The sequence below is a fragment of the Cryptotermes secundus genome, unplaced genomic scaffold (assembly GCF_002891405.2).
Source record: "Cryptotermes secundus unplaced genomic scaffold, Csec_1.0 scaffold112, whole genome shotgun sequence".
Lineage (NCBI taxonomy): Eukaryota > Metazoa > Arthropoda > Insecta > Blattodea > Kalotermitidae > Cryptotermes > Cryptotermes secundus.
The window spans coordinates 494,063-500,333 of NW_019718271.1; the positions used below are offsets into that span (position 1 = coordinate 494,063).

General features: G+C 39.6%; 1 long non-coding RNA gene across 1 annotated transcript in view; it reads left to right on the plus strand.

Annotated features, from left to right (window-relative positions):
• LOC111872663 overlaps positions 1-1,964 on the plus strand; it is a 3,834-nt gene extending 1,870 nt beyond the window's left edge. Inside the window, exon 3 of the long non-coding RNA XR_002844279.2 lies at positions 1,074-1,964. This is a non-coding gene — a long non-coding RNA (uncharacterized LOC111872663). The remainder of the gene's footprint in view (positions 1-1,073) is intronic.
• Positions 1,965-6,271: the final 4,307 nt, after the last annotated feature.

A 6,271-nucleotide genomic window follows, 5' to 3' on the forward strand; every position in this document is an offset into this window, starting at 1 on the left:
GGGTGAGGTTGCGAGCAGTGACGGGAGAAAAACAAATTTTCAGCCAACAATATAGTCTGAATCTACCAGTCTTCAACAATGCAGTTCACTCTATTCTGCCTTCGTCATTAAAGTATATTGTTACACATTCACTTAACAGACCGTCAGCCGATGTTAGACATTATAAATACCTGTATAATAGGACCTGCATTAAAACTGATGTTCAGGAACTAGAGCCCACTTCAGAACACAAAATTCATCTGTTGCTGCATTGATGGTACTTGTCTATTTTAGCTCTTTTTATGTCACGCTATCGCACGCGGTAGCGTAGTTGGTTGAGGCACTATGCTACAAGCCGGAAGGTCATGGTTTCGAGTCCCGATGAGGTGGATATTTTTAATTGATTTAATCCTTCCAGCCGCATTATGGCCCTGGTGTCGACTTAGCCTCTAACAGAAATGAGTAACAGCATCTTTCTGGGGGGTAAAGAGCGGCCGGCGCGTAAGGCTGGCAACTTCACCGCTATCTATGAGCCGATTGTCTAGAGAAAATATGGGAGCCTCGACGTCTCACAGGCCTTCACGGCCTGTTACAGGGACAGCGTTATATTTTTACCTTCTTTTACTATCTTACTTCTGTTACAAACTTACTGAAATTACAGTCTCAACAGCGTGTATTTGTAGAGTACTATCTTTTTGGATGTAACTTCATGTAGATCGGTGGAAATCCACTTAACTTACAGTCTCCTTCTTCAGGGTAGAAGAGTTAGCCAAGCAAGAAACTTGGATGAAGCAGGGTGACTTCATGCAGCCCATTCAATGTCAATTTTACACACACTTTCTTTCAAAATATTTATTACATTTTATTTCATTTTAGCTTGCACGTCAGTCAAATTAATCTACGTGCTCAATATATGAGAGACAAACATTAAAATAGTTTTATAACTTCAGATGAAGATGAAGTTTTAATTGCCCCATAAGAATTATCTGAAAATTTTCGGCTATTTTTGTAACTAAGTTCAATTGGAAAGTAAGTAAATGTTCTTGATATATATGTAGAATTATATAATAAATATTTTATCGCTTGATTTACAGCGCTGAAAGGTGTAAAATGCTTGGATAACACGTCAAAAGATGGCGGCTGCGCGAATGCCTGCGCTCGCAGGGGTTACGGCGAAGGCTTCTGTGGAGTTTTCAATCTCTGTAACTGCCACGCGTTGGTGTAGATCCCGAAACCAATGTTTCTGGGAACATACGCGACAGTGAGCAGAATCTTCAAGAGGAATATTTCAGAATCTATGAACACTGGAAGTAGCTTGTGAAATATTGAAAGGACTTCTTCGCACAAAACTTACAATACGAAAAAAAGAGGATAGTTTTGCTCCCAGTGTGTTCATGTAAATTCCGTATCAAACTACGTGATATTTTACCCTTCCTAGCCCTTCCTATACAGACTTAGTGCGAGGACACACCAAGGAAACTGGCAACCGCAACGCAACTGCAATTTCCAAGAATTGCTATCAGCCTGAGGTAAACGCATGTTACTGAATGCTGAATGCAATGTCATTTCTTCAGTTTGCGCTGCTCCATTCAGTGACATGCGTTTACCTCAGGCTGATAGCAATTCTCGGAAATTGCAGTTGCGTTGCGGTTTCCAGTTTCCTTGTTGTTCCCTCGCCCTAAGAGTCACGGTGAGGTTTTCGTTTATTTTTATGTATTAGATATTCCATACCTCATTTTGTCGGAGACTAGGTCATTTCAAGGCTATCACGTGCACAAGGCAAACAGAATAATTTAAATATAACCTATGCCCCTAGCAAGTTTCCCGACCCCTGTATTAATTCCTGATAGGCCCAAGAACGTGATGTTAGATGAAATATGTCAACATACTTGTAGATGTAAGTGCATCGAAATTAATTAAAGAAAAATCAATTTTGTGGAGTACGTAGCATAAGGCCTATGCTAAAGTATTCAACATAAACTGAAGAATGACCGTGTGTTCTTGTCATCAGTACAAAATCTGCCCCCCACTCCGATGATACCCGTCTGCCTATTTTAACAACAGAACCACATAATTTCTTTTTTAAACAAAGCATAAAGCGCAGTTGGGGCTTTAATTACACTCAAAAATAGATACCAGTAAAGAATTACACGGCATGCACTGTGTTCGCTCGCTCGGAAGCCGGGATCGTCGGTTCGAATCCCACTCAGGGCATGGATATTTGATTTGGCCTTGCGACGAACTTATCGCCCGCCCAAGGAGTCCTACCGAATGTGTAAGATCTAGAAAAACCTAAGCGAAGGGAGAAGGTCATGGAGGTAGGCCTAGGCCCACTGGGGCTTTAGTGCCAAGAAAAAAAAAAAGAATTACACACAGAAAGTATTCTTTTGGAAAAGAAAACCACTATCAGTCTGTAACAGAAATGGGTACAGAAACGCTGGGTTGGAGAAGGGGGAATTGTTTATATATTTGGACCATACTCATTTTGATAATTCTGTATTTAATTTCACTCCCAAGATTTTCTGAAGAGGAGCTAATTCGAAGAAGGAAGGGAAAGGAAAAACTGAATGCATTAACTCGGATAATCCGACCTATTATTGGGAACTGGTTCGAGAATCACGTGAACTTATCCTTGAACAGCTTTTGTTGAAGTTGGAATCAAGTTCGTGTACTCCACAATCAGTATGCATGTAATTACAAAGTGAAGAGGCATATATTAGACTCCAGAATTATCAAATTGGATGAAAAGTTAGGTTTTATAGCTTCATCGCGTTATAACATGTCCGATGTACATTATAACACTAGATTTATAAATCCTTTATTCGCTAAATATGTAGTCAGTTTTACCAAGACGGTGAGTGGTATGCGAGAATTCTCAAACAAACAAAACAAAAGTTCTATGGCTTATAGTCCGTAGACGAACTATACCGGCCGAGCGACCGCCACTTGTCGGCGAAGTTAGTACCAATTTTAGCCGATAGAGGGTGCCGCGTGGTCAGCTCAGTGTTCTTCAAAACGGAATTTACTTTACCAATCCAGTACATCCTCACGCAGGCCTCCTTCTGCTCATCCCATAATAAAAACAATGTACATTTAAACTGTAAGGACAGCGGCAAGAAGTGTGGAAAATAAATTCATCGTAACTTACTGACATATGAAATGTTTTTCAGCATACTGAATTGGAATTGCACGAAACGAAGGGTGCGTATTAGGCACGTATTCATATAGATACATGTGCACAGTACGTGGCTAAACACAGAAACTGCATGGCATGAAATTCTCCGCCTTCCAACGAAGTTTAAAAGTACATTTCCATGAGGGTGATAAGTGGATTTTTCTATCTATATGCGTTACAGTATTTAAAATATGATAAATTTCTATTACTATCCTATATTCGGTTATTGTACTCCAACAAAGTTTATATACTATTTATTTTTTTACTTACTTACTCATGGAGCTCAGCCTTTCTTGAGGAGCCGCCAATTCTGCAGCTACTCAAGAATTTCCCAGCATTTTATGGAACTCGAAGGTTCATTACTGCGTTCACAAGAGCCCTCCACTTGTCCCTATCCTAAACTAGCTCAATCCAATCCATACCATCACATCCTATCTTTCTGAGATCCATTTTAATATTGTCTACCCACTTACGCCTTAGTCTTCACGGTGGTTATTTTCCTTCTGGCTTTCCCACCAATATCCTATTTATTTTTTTTTACTATACTAATATGGAATCATAGAGACATGAAATTGGAAACCAAATAATTTTCTATGAATTGATCAATTACGAAAACAGTGCTGATTGCATGATATCAACAAACAGTTTAAGAGCAACAGGCGGCAGGAAAGGGACCAGTGGCAAAGCAAATTGTTTCATGAAAAATTCAAACATGTTAGCGTTTAACGTGTAAATATCCACAGCCCTCATATGTACATGGAGGTCCTATCAGGACACTTTTCCTGTCTGTAAGCACACTAATAAATAGCTTCTGAGCACTTACTACGTCATAACTAACTCCATGGAGATGAGTCCTCCTTGAAAAGTCTCCAGTCCCTCAGCTACTCAATAATTTCCAAACATTTTCTGGAACCCGAAAATTCTTTGCCTTGTTCACAACACCCCTCCAATGTTCTCTATCCCGAGACAGATCAGTCCAATCCATGACACTCCATTCTAATTCTCAAAGATCCATCTTTACGTTGTCCTCCCACTTACTTTTAGTTCTTCTTAGGTCTTCCACGACAGTTTAGTTGTCTGTGGGCTTACTGTACCCCTAATTAAAGTCGGCATTTATCCCAATCACCGCCTGTTATGTTCCTTTCATTCTCTCGGATTTCCATCTGTACATGAAAGTTAATGTCGAGGATATATCGTACCTTCAAATTGAGTGAAATTGTTTCTTTCGTCTTGTCGGCACAACGAACCCACAGCCCCATGTCACACAACTTCAGGAAGTGATCAAAAGCCTACAAATGCAACAATGAAACATGTAAATTGCTAAGTACGCTCGGAGGGTTAGTCCCGAGGCTACGGGGTCAATGCTCGCTCGGTAGCCCTGGCATTCCCACCACGGACAACGATCCTATACTGGCTCTGACCCACTTTTAGCTACCTCATACCTGTTCGCCTATCTCTACAGACCAAAACCTCTCCTCTCTATTGTTTCCCATGTGACCCACTCTCCCTCCCTCTTCTTATATAGCTGGGTGTTTTCGACTGGTGGCTCAGTCTGCAGCCACTGCTAACGCTGGTTCCTCACTCGCGGATTTCTCTACCTTTGAGATGGAAGCGATACGTTACTCGGAAACTGCGGTTCACACATCCCAGAAGAGGTATTCTTCATGTGAATTGCTTATTACGTCCATCTCCGCATAAATTTCTTGTGGGATCACATGGAATGGTTACAATAAACGGCTACGTGTATTAGTGTACCGAATGATTATCACTTTTTAAAGTCGAGTGACTCATGTTTCGACGTTTCCTTGTCACATGGATACTGTATTTCTGTTGTAAGTGACGTGCTTAAGAAAGGAGTGTGCAGAGAGGAAAGGAATTACATGTGCAGAAAGGCGTGGAGGCAGTCTAACCTTTCCCAGTAGATCTATATTTAATCATGTGGTCTATGAAATGAAACATTTCTAGGCGTCAGAATTTATTGAATTTCCTTTTTGTTTTGTGACTATGGAGCTTTCCCTCCCGCTTTGAGTGGAAAGTGTGGAATGGTTTGAGGAATGGTTTCTGAATGCACGTGGAGCATTGAGAAGGAAAAACAGATGACTGGAGGAATCAGAACACTAATCAGCAGTGCATAATTTGAACTGATCACCAAATATGTTTATGGTGATCACAATGTTTGAGGTACTCCCGTCATAACGCACATGGATCTGATGAGATATGTGTACAATATTTTGTCGGAAACCTTGAAGGAAAGAGACCAATTGCGAGATCTAAATGCATATGCGGATGAATTGTGAAATATTATTTACAGTGTAACTTCCAGTACCAGTTTCATAAGAACACAGCAATTTACCTCTGGAGTCCGCGTAATATGGGAAATTTCCCAACTACTGGAACGACTGTCCCATGGTTTGGAAGAAATGTACGATATTAAATTTGTTTTTCATGAAATTGCGTGTAAAATGATGTGAAAACAATTTCCTAAATTTATGTACCTGCTGCACGACTTTACGGGAAGAAATTATATCACTTGCTTCACTTGTGTGCAAATATCTTCATAGTAAAACAAAGCATAGTATAGCATAATATAGTATAGTCTGGTATTGTGTAGTGTAGTGTAGTAAAGTATAATAAAGTGTAGTGTAGTATAGTGTAGTGTAGTGTAGTGTAGTAAAGTACAGTAAACTGTAGTGTAGTATAGTATTGTGGGATGTCGGTGTATGAAGAGACAACCACTTGTTTCCAAACAGTTCTACAATTCTAGAACAGTGTTGCGTTTCAATACAATGTTCAAGGTGTTACTGAGTTTATTATTGTTATTATTATTCTTTAAATTCTTCAAGTTCGTCTGTGTACATTGTGCAACTATAATAAACACTACAGAACAGTTCAACAAGTGGTTGTCTCTTCATACAACGACATCGAACAGTATAGTATAATATAGTAGAGTAAAGAGAAGTGTAGTGTAGTATAGTGTTGTATAGTACAATATAGAATAGTGTAGTATAGTATAGTGTGCTATACTGTACTATAATATACTATACTATACTATACAGTACTGTACTGTACTGTACTGTACTGTACTGTACTATACTGCACTGCACTGTTCTGTACTGT